The following is a 14298-nucleotide window of genomic DNA, read 5'->3' as shown; positions in this document are numbered from 1 at the left end:
TTCTGAGCAATGTACAGACAAAACTCTAATTATATATATATAGATTACATTTCAGGCCTTCCCCTAAACTACCATTTCAGTCAGTGTGAATTAAATTATTGATGGCCTAGATTATACCGACTTATTCTCCGACTTTGCATACCAATTTTCGTGAAGATACGACCACTAATATAATAAATATTTGAAAATTAAATTTTAGGCCTTCCCGTAAACTACCATTTTTCTCAGGGTGAATACAGTTATGTATAGCCTATATTCTAGCGACTTATTTCCCATCTTTGTCGACCGATTTCCATTAAGATACGACCACTAATAATACAAATATTTGAAAATTAAATTTTAGGCATTCCCTAAACTGCCATTTCACTCAGCGTGAATACAATTTTTTTTTTTTTTTTGCTAATTGCTTTACGTCGCGCCGACACAGATAGGTCTTATGGCGACGATGGGACAGGAGAGGGCTAGGAGTGGGGAGGAAGCGGCCGTGGCCTTAATTAAGGTACAGCCCCAGCATTTGCCTGGTGTGAAAATGGGAAACCACGGAAAACCATTTTCAGGGCTGCCGACAGTGGGGTTCGAACCTACTATCTCCCGAATACTGGATACTGGCCGCACTTAAGCGACTGCAGCTATCGAGCTCGGTTTACAATTATTTATGGCCTAGATTATATCGACTTATTACCCAGACTTTGCATACCGATTTTCCTTAAGACACAGTAGTATAAGTGGGGGTTCTGAAACCTCCTCCTCCTCGGGCCCTCCTCAGAGGCCTCCTCCTCCCGCGGGAAATTTGAATTTTGGCGGGAGATTTGAATTTTGGCCCGAGATTTGAATTTATAAACAAAGACACGTGCTTTTTGACAGCTGTCATCCGCGATCTTTAAACAACAACGCATCGCTTACCTCATTGCTGCCATCTTGACGGGGCTAAACATCAGTGCTGCCATCTTTACGGCACTAAACCTCACGGGCGGGAAATTTGAATCTTAGCGCAAGATTTGAATTTGTAAACAAAGCCACGTGCTTTTTTGACAGCTGTCATCCGCCATCTTTAAACAACAACGCATCGCTAACTTCATTGCTGCCATCTTGTCGGGGCTAAACCTGAGTGCTACCATCTTTTCGGCACTAAACCTTCTAACTTTAAATTTATGATAATATCTAACCTCTATAGGTAAAAACTTGGTTTCTTCCGAAGTTTACAACTATGTGTGTCTCCCTTACTTTTACATTTAATCTTTAGTAGTAATATTCAAACTCGCGATAATGTCTGACCTCTATAGGTTGAAACTTGGTTTCTCCCGAACATTACAACTTTTGTCTAATCTCTATTGATGAATGGTTGTTCTCTCCAAACCTCATGCTGGTTACTGTATATAACCGTTATTAATCGAATTTTCGTTTTTTCGAGTTTTTAGCCTTGCGACTCGCGAGAAGGACATAGAGTTACTATATTTTTAACAACGGCAGCAACACCCTCATCGATCGTTATCTGCAAGAGTGCTTCTACGTTGTAAGGTATGGAACATTTATCTCTCTGCTGACTTCTCCTAACTTTAAATTTACGATAATATCTAACCTCTATAGGTAAAAACTTAGTTTCTTCCGAACTCGCGACAATGTCTGACCTCTATAGGTTGAAAATTGGTTTCTTCCGAACATTACAACTGTACGTAACCCTTTTCTCTTTTATCTAATCTCTATTGATAAATGGTTGTTTTCTTTTCAGAATTTGTTGCATACGCTGTTTACTTAAACACTTTATTCTACTATTAGCAGAGAGAGGACACTATGTTCCCCTGCGAGTTGTGTAAGGCAACGTTGACAAGACGGGATAACCTTGCACGTCACCTTAAAATAAAACATCATTAGGTATCTGCTTGCGACTATAACCTTACTATGTTCCCCTGCGAGCAGTGTAAGGAAACGCTCATAAGACAGGATAACATTGCGCGATATATAAAATCAAAACACCCTCCTCCTAATGAGACCGCATTGATGCGCTGCATTTGCCACATAAGTGGGTTTCTTCGCGTGCTTTCGCAATCCATCCTAATGATTGATGTCACCGAAGCGACAGTCTTGTGTGAGAACAAGTTTCAGGTAGACCCCACGGCACCGGACTCCCCAACAACAAAACACCCTAGCATAACATTCGCTTTATGTGAAGTTTGTGGGGAGTATTTCGCTAATGTGGAGCAATACCAGGCTTACTTAGTAGAAGTACATCAGGTATCTACTTGCGACTATAACCCTCAGGCAACGCGAAGAAAGTGTGTAAATACTGATGTAGACGTAGAAAGCTGTAGTAACAAAAACCAAGGAAATATAAAGAACTTCAAACTATACACTGCGCACACTGTAACACTAATGTACCTTCTTCACATTTTCAGAGTCACTTATGAAGTAATGCACATAAAAACAATGCCTGTAGAAGTGCTAGTAATACAAACATCGAAGAAATTAATACTGCATTTAAAAGTAGGATTTTTAGTTTCAGAATTCGTACTAGTCAGAAGTTTCAAAGCACCGAGAAATTTTTAAATTTCGTTCAACCGGATGTGCAACAGCTTCTTGACAAAACTTTGTCTAATCATAATTTATTTCAAGTTAATTTCGAACTTTTTGCATTGTATATTAAGAGCACAGATGAAAGTGAAATAACTGAAATTAAATCATTTAATACCAAGAATTTTGTAGTACGTGAGTCAACTCATTTTAGTGATGTATTTAGGGATATCTGGAACATTATTTCAACGAAGAGCGACGAATTTTAAGAAAAAAGCGAAAAAAGCTGTTGTGAACGTTCAAAACGATGACGAGGCGTGTTTTTCATGGGCTGTTGTGTCGGCTTTAAAACCCGCCAAATTAACTGCAGTAAACAGGACATCATCGTATCCTCACTATTCAACACAGCTAAATTTACATAGTATAGAATTTCCTATGCAGTTAAAGGACATTAAGCGCTTTGAACAACTAAATAATATTAGCATTAATGTGTATGGTGTAGACAAAAAGTCTGTAGTAGATCCTCTGTATTATACATGTAATAAGAAGAGTACTAATCTTAACTTACTCTGTATCGAAAACAGTAAGAAGAGTCACTTTTGTTGGATTAAAAATTTGAGTAGACTTTTTGGTAGTCAGTTTTCAAAAAAGGTGTAAAGCGTGGTTATGTGATGGATGCTTGCAGTATTTTAGAACTGAAGATCAGTTAATAAACCATTCTAAGAATGACTGCAATCATGTATGTACAGAGATACCTGCTACAGAAAACAATGTTTTAAAATTTACGAACTATAACAAGCAGATGTGGGTGCCTTTTGTCATCTACGCAGACTTTGAAGCCATCTTCAAACCATTCAGCACATGCGCGTAATCCACACAAGTATTTCACTAATTCTACACACATGCATGTTCCGTATAGCTGCGCGTATTATATCAAGTGTAGTTATGATAGTACGCTTAACAAGTTAGAGCTGTATCGAGGACCTGATGCTGCTAAAGTATTTTTAGAAAGACTTGAAAGTGATGCAGTACGACTTAGCAGTATTCTAAATACAAACATTCCTATGAAACCACTCACCGAAATTCAGTTACAAGAACATGAACATGGTACAAAATGTAGTATTTGTGATGGCGAATTTTCTAAAAATAACCCTAAAGTTTTCGATCATGACCATTTAACTGGCTTGTACAGATGCCATGCTCATAATAGCTGTAATCTTAAGTACAGAGTTCCAAAATTTATTCCTATAATTTTTCATAACTTATCTGGTTACGACTCACGTTTTATTATTTCACAATTTGGAGCTTCAGATAAAAAATAGATATAATCCCTCAGAACAAAGTGCGGTACATTGCATTTACAAAGTGCGTAAAAGTAGATGAGGAGCATACTATAAAATTGAGATTTCTTGACTCGTTTCGCTTTATGGCGAGTAGCCTTGATAAAATTTCGAGTAATTTTCAGCCAGAACAATGTACATAAATTCGACGTGTTTTTCCTGAAGAAGGGCAGTTTAATTTAATTCGGCGTAAGGGTGTCTTCTGTTATGAATATCTTGAATGCTTAGAACGCCTCGAAAAACGCGCCTTACCAGCAAAACAATCACTTTACAGCTCGCTGAATTCAGCTCATATTAGTGATGATGACTATTTACATGCACAACGTATCTGGGAGCAGTTCCGCGTTCAAACGCTAGGCGAAAACTCTGACTTATATTTAAATACGGATGTACTTTTGTTAGCTGATGTTTTCGAAAAATTTCGCTTTGTTTGCAAGAAAACCTACAGCCTTCATTCATGTCAGTATTTTACAGCACCTGGGTTAAGTTGGGATGCCATGTTAAAATACACGCAAGTAAATTTGGAACTGCTAACAGATATCGATATGGTGCACTTTATAAAATCGTCTATTCGAGGTGGTCTAAGTCAGTGTAGTGGGCGGTATTCTAAGGCAAATAATAAGTACATGCCGAGTTTTGACTCTAGTCAGGAATCTCAGTATATTGTTTATCTCGATGCTAACAATCAGTATGGGTGGGAAATGAGTCAGCATCTACCATTAAATAGCTTCCGCTGGGTAACGCAGTGCGAAATTGACGATTTACAGCTGCACGCCCTAGACGATGAAGCTAATAAAGGCTATTTCCTTGAAGTTGACTTACAGTATCCTAAAGAGTTACACAATTCTCATAATAACTTACTGTTCTGCCCTGAAAATATCAAGTCTCCGTACATCACATCAACAACAAAGATGCTAATCGCTAATTTGTGTGACAAATCTAAGTATGTCATTCATTATCGGAATTTAAAACAGTGTTTGCAGCATGGTTTGAAGTTAACCAAAATTCATCGCGAACTAGAATTCAATCAATCACCGTGGCTAAAACCATATATCGATCTCAACAATGATTTAAGAACAAATGCAGTTAACGAGTTTGAGAAATATTTCTACAAGGTCATGAATAACAGTGTGTTTGGTAAGACTATGGAAAATGTTGACAAACGCGTTGATGTTAAGTTGATTACAAACTGGGAAAATATTAAGCAAAGGTATGGTGCTAACCATTTAATAAGTAAACCGAATTTCCATAGCTGCACTATTATACATGAAAATTTAGTTATTATACAGATGAATCGTGTTAAGGTAAGTACAACAAACCTACTACGTTGGCTTTGCTGTACTTGAATTAGCTAAAACACTGATGTATGAATTACATTACGATTATATGATGAAGTAGTACTCTCATAATGCGCAATTGCTCTACACAGATACCGATTCGTTTATTTACCAAATCAAAACTGATGAATATTACAATGATATAAAGCCAGACTTAGGTAGGTTTGATACTAGTAAATATCCTGAAAATAATCTTTATAATCTACCACTAGTAAACAAAAAAGTTCTAGGTAAAATGAAAGACGAATGTGCTGGAAATATTATCGATTCATTTGTAGGTAGTAAATCCAAATCATATTGCATAATGCTCTTAAATCAACTACAAATAAAGAGATTGAAAGGAATTAAAAAGAATGTAGTTCAGAATCAGCTAAGTTTAGAAAATTATAAAAATTGTATTAATAGTAATCCACCTATTTTACATAATCAAATGGCTGTTATTAGAAGAAAGAAGCATCAGTTGTACACTCATTTAATTAATAAAGTTGCCCTTAATAATGAGGACTACAGACGGTTTGTCATTCCAAATTCTACCAACACTCTAGTCTGGGGGCATAGTAGTATTGATAGGTACCACTTCACATAAAGCAGATGTGTGTGTGTAAATATTATACTAGAGGTGTGTACTTTGTAATATGTACGCTAAGCTGTCTTACAGCACAATTTACTCTACATATTGTATAAAGATAGTAAGAAGGGAGAGGTACGGTGAGAGCGTAGTACAGCAAATAATTTAAGTTTAAACTTGTACATACAGTATAAAAATTTGCAGAATTGCATTATTACTTACGAAGGGTGAGGTACACTGACATTGTAAGATATACATAAATGAAGCGGAAATAACTACAGCAAATGATTTAAGATGAAACTTGTTCATACAAGATGTAAATAAATAATGTAGAATTGGCACATTCTTTTATTTTAGATTAGGTATTACCTTCTCCTCCTACCGCTCCTTCTTCTTAAATACTCGAAGAAAAAGAAGAAGAAGAAGAGTAAGTATGTCAAAAAGGAGGTGTTCAGCAGATTCATAAGTATGTTATCGTCTTAGAAGGGCAGCTCAGTAAGTATGTTGAGAAGAGAATTTTTTTCTGAACAGTGTTTGTTTCTACTCTTGGAATGCAGTGTTCTACAACATCGAACTATAGTATGCGATTCTAGTTGTAATATGTTTTAAACAGCAGTATGTGTTCAAGTCTAAACGTGCATCGCTGCAGCTACGCGATATGTGCACTGCCTTATGCATAAAATCGCGTTGTATGTTCGATAGGTCTATGCCTCGACAGAGCAGGTAAAGGAAAAGGAGTTTATAACAGCCGCTATCTTGCGCAAGCTGTTCAGAATTCCAGTCTTATTATTTTTTCTCTTAGAACAAAGGTATCCCCAGACATGATGTATCGTGTTCTATTCTATTCTTGATCACTTATTTAGTATTCTGAACACATCAATCAATGTTCTAATCACATGTTGAAGTTAACGACATCGAGTACAGTATTCGATTCTAGTCTTGATATGTTTTAATCACTTCTTTTGTAATCTAATCATTCTTAGAACAAAGCTATTCCCCGACATGTTCTAAACACATGTTGTATCAAGTATCGTGTTCTATTCTAGTCTCCATTTCTTTATAGTGTTCTGAACACATCAATCAATCAACTACAATAAAGATAGCAGCACGATGCTCCGTTGATTAAAGATGGCGGATGACTGCTTACGGAATTTTTCAAAATTACCCGCAGTGCCGTAAAGATAGCAGCACTGTGATCTGTTGATTAAAGATGACGGACGACAGCTGTTAAAAAGGCATATAGAATTTTTCAAATTACCCGCCACCACATTTCAAAGGTAGTAGCCAAAGCTAGCAGCACTGAGGTTAGCGATGCGTTGTTGTTGTTGTTGAGGTTTAGTGTCATAAAGAGGGCAGCACTGAGGTTAGCGATGCAAGATGCCGCATGACAGCTGTCAAAAAAGCACGTGGAATTTTTCAATTGCCCGCCACCACGTGCGTATAAGGTTTTGTGCCGTTATGATGGCAGCACTGAGGTTTAGCCCCGTCAAGATGGCAGCGATGAGGTTAGTGATGCATTGTTGTTTAAAGATGGCGGATGACAGCTGTCAAAAAGCACGTGGCTTTGTTTGCAAATTCAAATCTCGCGCCAAAATTCAAATCTCCCGCCAAAATCCAAATTTCCCGCGGGAGAAGGAGGCCTCTGAGGAGGGCACGAGGAGGAGGTTCCAGAACCCCCCACTTATACTACTAGACACGACCACTAATAACATAAATATTTGAGATTTAAATTGCAGGCCTTCCCGTAAACTACCATTTCCCTCAGCGTGAATAAAATAATTTATAGCCTAGATTGCAGTCGTTCATCACCCGACTTTACATTCCGATTTTCATTAAATTCTCTTCAGCCTATTTCTCGTGATGCGTGTACAGACAGACGGACAGACATACAGACAGACAGACAGACAGACAGACAGACAGATAGACAGACAGACATAAATTACGGAAAAGTAAAAAATGCATTTCCTTGTTACTGTGGATATGACCGATACAGAAATACCATGCATTTCAAATTCTGGGCAATGTTCAGACAAAACATTTTATATACACTATATAGACTACATTTCAGGCCTTCCCCTAAACTAACATTTCACTCAGTCTCAATAAAATTATTGATGGCCTAGATTATACCGACTTATTCTCCGACTTTGCATACCCATTTTTGTGAAGATACGACCACTAATATAATAAATATTTGAGAATTAAATTTTAGGCCTTCCCCTAAACTACCATTCTTCTCAGCGTGAATACAATTATGTATAGCCTATATTGTGGCGACTTATTTCCCATCTTTGTCTACCGATTTCCATTAAGATACCAAACCAAACCAAACCCCATGGCACTACAGCCCTTGAAGGGCCTTGGCCTACCAAGCGACCGCTGCTCAGCCCGAAGGCCTGCAGATTGCGAGGTGTCGTGTGGTCAACACGACGAATCCTCTTGGCCGTTATTCTTGGCTTTCTAGACCGGGGCCGCTATCTCACCGTCAGGTAGCTCCTCAATTCTAATCACGTAGGCTGAGTGGACCTCCAACCAGCCCTCAGGTCCAGGTAAAAATCCCTGACCTGGCCGGGAATCGAACCTGGGGCCTCCGGGTAAGAGGCAGGCACGCTACCCCTACACCACAGGGCCGGCTCCATTAAGATACGACCACTAATAATACAAATATTTGGAAATTAATTTTTAGGCAGCACGGGGCAAGTTTAAAGAAGTGGAGATTGTTATCAGTGGAATACTGTGGAAGAGGAATACTGACTGGAAGGTGATCGGGGATTTAAATGAGACTATGGAGTGGGTATGTGGGAAACTGGGAATGAGATTTCTAGATACTAATGGGTGGGTAGGAGATATGGATCTGCGCTCAGATGGCCTTCACTTAAACCGCAGTGGTATATATAAATTAGGAAATTTGTCTAGAAGGGTGATAGACAAGTACATTCAGGGAAACGGGGTGGCCTAAGGAGCGGTGATAAGGGTACAGGGAAATGGAAGTCAAGTAGGGATGACATAAAAATGTTATTGCTCAACTGTAGAAGTATTGTAAAGAAAGGAATCGAATTAAGTAATTTAATAGATATATGCTTACCAGATATTGTAATAGGAGTTGAATCACGGCTGAGAAATGATATAATGGATGCAGAAATATTCTCACGAAACTGGAATGTGTATCGTAGAGATAATATAGGAATGACAGGAGGGGGGAGTATTCTTTCTGGTGAAAGAAGATTTTGTAAGCTACGAAAAAGTTAAAGGTGACAAACATGAAATTGTAGGTGTAAGCTCATCTCTAAAGATAATAGGCAACTTGATGTCTTTGGAGTGTACAGACCAGGAAAGGGTAGCGCTGACGCTGATTCAGAATTATTTCATAAGATAATCAGCTATGTTGGAAGCGATATGGAAAGTAATGTGATAGTGGCAGATGATCTCAATTTATCAACTTTCAATTGGGAAGGTAATGCGAACGGCAGGAAGCATGAACAATAAATGGCAAATAAGTTAATATGGGAAGGGCAGCTGATTCAGAAAGTGATGGACTCAACTAGAGGGAAGAATATCCTCGGTGTGGTGCTGGTAAAACCAGATGAGCTCCTTAGAGCAACCGAAGTAGTAGATGGTATTAGTGATCACGAAGCTGTTTTTGTGGTAGTTAAAAATAAATGTGAAAGAAAGTAATGTATTAAAACTAGGACTATTAGGCAGTACCGTATGGCTGATAGAACAAGCATGAAAGAGATTTTTAAAAGTAACTATGATCGGTGCAAAACGGTAAATAAAAATATAAACAGACTCTGGGATGGGTTTAAAGCAATTGTCGAGGATTGTGAAAATAGGTTTGTAACTTTAAAGGTGGTAAGGAATGGTAAACATCCACTATATTATAACCGAGATTTAAAAAGACTAAGAAGGAGGTGCAGGTTGGAAAGAAATAGAGTTAGAAATGGCTGTGAAAGTAAGGAGAAATTGAAGGAACTTAGGAAATTGAATCTAGCAAAGAAGTCAGCTAAGGATAACATGATGGCAAGCATAATTGGTGGTCATACAAATTTTAGTGAAAAATGTAAAAGTATGTATAGGTACCGTACTTTGAGGTAGAAACAGGTTCCAAGAAGGACATTCCAGGAATCACTAATGAACAACGGGAGTGTCTGTGTGCGAGGATCTTCAAAAGGCAGAAGTATTCAGTCAGCAGTATATAGAGATTTTTGGTTACTAGGATAATGTCCAGATAGAGCAGGTGACTAATACTCACGAAGTATTCAAATTTACCTATGATAACAATGTCATTTACAGTAAGATAAAAAAGTTGAATACTAGAAAAGCGCCTGGAATTGATAAGATTTCTGGGGATATACTAAAGGCAATGGGTTGAGATATAGTATCATATCTGAAGTACTTATTTGATTATTGTTTGCATGTACGAGGTATACCAAATGAATGGAGAGTTGCTATAGCATCCCGTGTGTATAAAGGAAAGGATGATAGACATAAAGCTGAAAATTACGGGCCAGTCAGTTAGACATGCATTGCATGTAAGCTTCGGGAAAGCATTCTTTCCGATTATACTAGACATGTTTGCGAAATTAATAACTGGTTCGATAGAAGGCAGTTCGGGTTTAGGAAAGGTTATTCCACTGAAGCTCAACTTGTAGGATTCCAGCAAGATATAGGAGATATCCTGGATTCAGGAGGTCAAATGGACTGTATTTCGATTGACTTATCTAGAGCATATTATAGGGTAGACCATGCGAGACTACTGGCAAAAATGAGTGCAAATGGACTAGAAAAAATAGTGACTGAATGGGTGGCTATATTTGTTTTGTTAGTTGCTTTACGTCGCACCGACACAGATAGGTCTTATGGCGACGATGGGACAGGGAAGGGCTAGGAGTGGGAAGGAAGCGGCCGTGGCCTTAATTAAGGTACAGCCCCAGCATTTGCCTGGTGTGAAAATGGGAAACCACGGAAAACCATTTTCAGAGCTGCCGACAGTGGGGTTCGAACCTACTATCTCCCGAATACTGGATACTAGCCGCACTTAAGCGACTGCAGCTATCGAGCTCGGTGGCTATATTTGTAGAAAATAGAACTCAGAGAATTAGAGTAGGCGAAGCTTGATCTGACGCTGTAATAATTAAGTGGGGAATTCCTCAAGGCAGTATTATTGTATCTTTATATTTTCTTATATATTTATATATATATACCAATGATATGTGTAAAGAAGCTGAATCAGAGATAAGGCTGTTTGTAGATATGTTCTATACAGAGTAATAAATAAGTTACACGGTTATGATCATCTTCAAAGTGACATCAATTATGTTATAGATGGACAGTAGGCAATGGTATGATGATAAACGGGGTTAAAAGTCAGGTTGTGCATTTCACAAGTAGGAAAAGTCTTCTAAGTTTTAATTACTGCGTTGATGGGGTGAAAGTTCCTTTTGGGGAGCATTGTAAGTACCTAGGTGTCAAAATAAGGAAAGATCTTCGTTGAGGTCATCACGAAAATATGATTGTTAATAAAGGGTACAGATCTCTGCACATGGTTATGAGGGTATTTAGGGGTTGTAGTAAGGATGTAAAGGAGAGAGCATATAAGTCTCTGGTAAGGCCCCAACTAGAGTATGGTTCCAGTGTATGGGACCCTCACCAGGATTACTTGTATCAAGAACTAGAAAAAATCCAAAGAAAGCAGCTCGATTTTTCTGGGTGATTTCCGAAAAATGAGTAGCGTTGCAAAAGTGTTGCAAAGTTTGGGCTGGGAAGACTTGGGAGAAAGGAGACGAGCTGCTCGACTAAGTGGTATGTTCCTAGCTGTCAGTGGATAGATGGCGTGGAATGTCATCGGTAAACGAATATGCTTGAGTGATGTCTTTAAAAGTAGGAAATATCACAATATGAAGATAAAGTTATAATTCAAGAGGACAAATTGGGGCAAGTATTCGTTTATAGGAAGGGGGGGTTAGGGATTGGAATAAGTTACCAAGGGAGATGTTCAATAAATTTCCAATTTCTTTCCAATCATTTAAGAAAAGGCTAGGAAAACAACAGATAGGGAATCTGCCACCTGGGCGACTGCCCTAAAAGCAGATCAGTATTTACTGATTCACCGATCAGTTCTCGGCTAGGTTACCTATCGATAAAAATTAACTTCTGCCATCATTATTCATTGCGCTTGATTTCATGTTCCATTCACGTTTCATAAATTAGGTTTGTTTTTTTAACATTCTCCTACAATGTTGTGAAATGTTAATGGTCTGACCACGAAGGTACGGCCTCCTTAATGAATTGAGTTTCGTGAAGTGACTCACGAACTACCCTTCAGTAATTTGGCTTCTATCGGGCTGAGTAACTCAGCTTTCGGAGCTGAAGGTGGTGGGTTTGATCCCGGTTTAGTCCCGTGGCATTTGAAGGTATCAAAATACAACAGCTTCGTGTCGACAGGTTTACTGCCACGTAAAAGAACTTAAATAACTTCTTCGGGACAACATTCCGGTACCTTGTTGTCTCCGAAATCCGTAAAAGTGCTTACTAGGACGTTAAACATTATTATTATTATTATTATTATTATTATTATTATTATTATTATTATTATTATTATTATTCATTTTCCATGGTGTCAAATTATTTAACGTGAAATGCTTATGGCATCTACCATTCTTCTGATGGAACTTCAAAAATCTGACGCTATGGGTTTCTATTTTATTTTTTGTATGTACTTTTCTATAGCAATTTGAAACCACAGGAATTTGGAACCCTGAAGAAAAACTGATTTGTCTCCGCAGTCTTGTTTCAGTGGTTTAATGTTGAAACTCTGGTCTACCTCCTCCTCTAGACTGTCCATTACCGGGCGAGTTGGCCGTGCGCGTAGAGGCGCGCGGCTGTGAGCTTGCATCCGGGAGATAGTAGGTTCGAATCCCACTATCGGCAGCCCTGAAAATGGTTTTCCGTGGTTTCCCATTTTCACACCAGGCAAATGCTGGGGCTGTACCTTAATTAAGGCCACGGCCGCTTCCTTCCAACTCCTAGGCCTTTCCTGTCCCATCGTCGCCATAAGACCTATCTGTGTCGGTGCGACGTAAAGCCCATAGCAAAAAAAAAAATAGACTGTCCATGAACTCAATCTGCCGCAGACGATCAGCAGTCGCCTGCCCCCGGCAGTTAACGTACATCAAACACAATTGATAAAATTACCATGATAACCATATCAGATATAACACTCAGACTTGTCTTAGTGTATCCGGAGCAGCGCTCTCAAAACAGTCTGCCTTCCAAGAACGGAAATATGGAAGTATCTGTGTATGTTAGTAAAGAAGTAGCCTTCCTCTTCAGTTCCCACAATTTTGGCGCCTGTAAAATGAAATATGATTTTTCAACTTTTGTAAACATAATTTCAACTGCAGATGTTGGATATTCACTCAATTGTGCCTCTGCGTAGAACAGGCCATGAAGGAAATAGCTGAAATTTTCTCAGTGATTATATGTAGCGGTTATCTAGAATAAAATAACTCAATAAAATAGTGCTTATGATACAATAAATTTCCTTTGTTCCGGGTAGCGTGAAAAGTAATACTTACCCAGTGTCGAAATAAATGCCGGAAAGTAATCCTCGAACAGAGACGGCTTTTGGTCGCTGCGTCTATTCTCCGTTGGAAGAGAGATTATTCCATACTGTGTCGAATTCTACATGTTCAAAGTCTTCAAAATAATATGGACAGTGTTCATCTTAAAGATATTTCAGTTACTTACAGCACTCAACTTCTATCAGCATATCAACACACCAACAGGAACATTTTTCAAAGCGTGTAAAGAATCTACATAGATACATATCATATGACAACACTGCGTAATGTGGAGGAGTCAATTCATCAATGGACTGTTACTTGAATGCTTTTTTTTTTTTTTTTTTTTTTTTTTTTTTTACGTCGCACTGACACAGATAGGTCTTATGGCGACGATGGGGCAGGGAAGGTCTAGGAGTGGGAAGGAAGCGGCCGTGGCCTTTATTAAGGTTTGCCTGGTGTGAAAATGGGAAACCACGCAACACCATCTTCAGGGCCGCCGACAGTGGGGTTCGAACCTACTATCTCCAGAATACTGGATACTGGCCGCACTTAAGGGACTGCAGCTATCGAGCTCGGTGTTACTTGAATGATATCGATTCTGTCATGGATGCTGTCGACTCTGTAAACGGTGGGTGCCCAAATGAGCATAGCGTCTTCATCTTAATTTTATTCAAATAAAAATAAAGATATTCAGCACATTGTCAAATGTTCACGGGTGAAAGTTCATCACATATTTGTTTCAAAATTTCTCATCTCAACCAATATGTTAAACGTCATTTTCGGCCATTATAACGTAAATAACTATTACAGTACAGTACGTAATACTCTTGTCTTCTATTCCATACACAGTAAACGGCACTGCTCCCGTCTTCTGTTCTATACTCAGTAAACAGTAATGCTCCTATCTTCTGTTCTATACGCAGTAAACAGTAATGCTCCTATCTTCTGTTCTATACGCAGTAAACAGTAATGCTCCTATC

This window comes from Anabrus simplex, chromosome 2, assembly GCF_040414725.1.
Source record: "Anabrus simplex isolate iqAnaSimp1 chromosome 2, ASM4041472v1, whole genome shotgun sequence".
Lineage (NCBI taxonomy): Eukaryota > Metazoa > Arthropoda > Insecta > Orthoptera > Tettigoniidae > Anabrus > Anabrus simplex.
Note: the sequence above shows the minus strand (reverse complement) of the source record.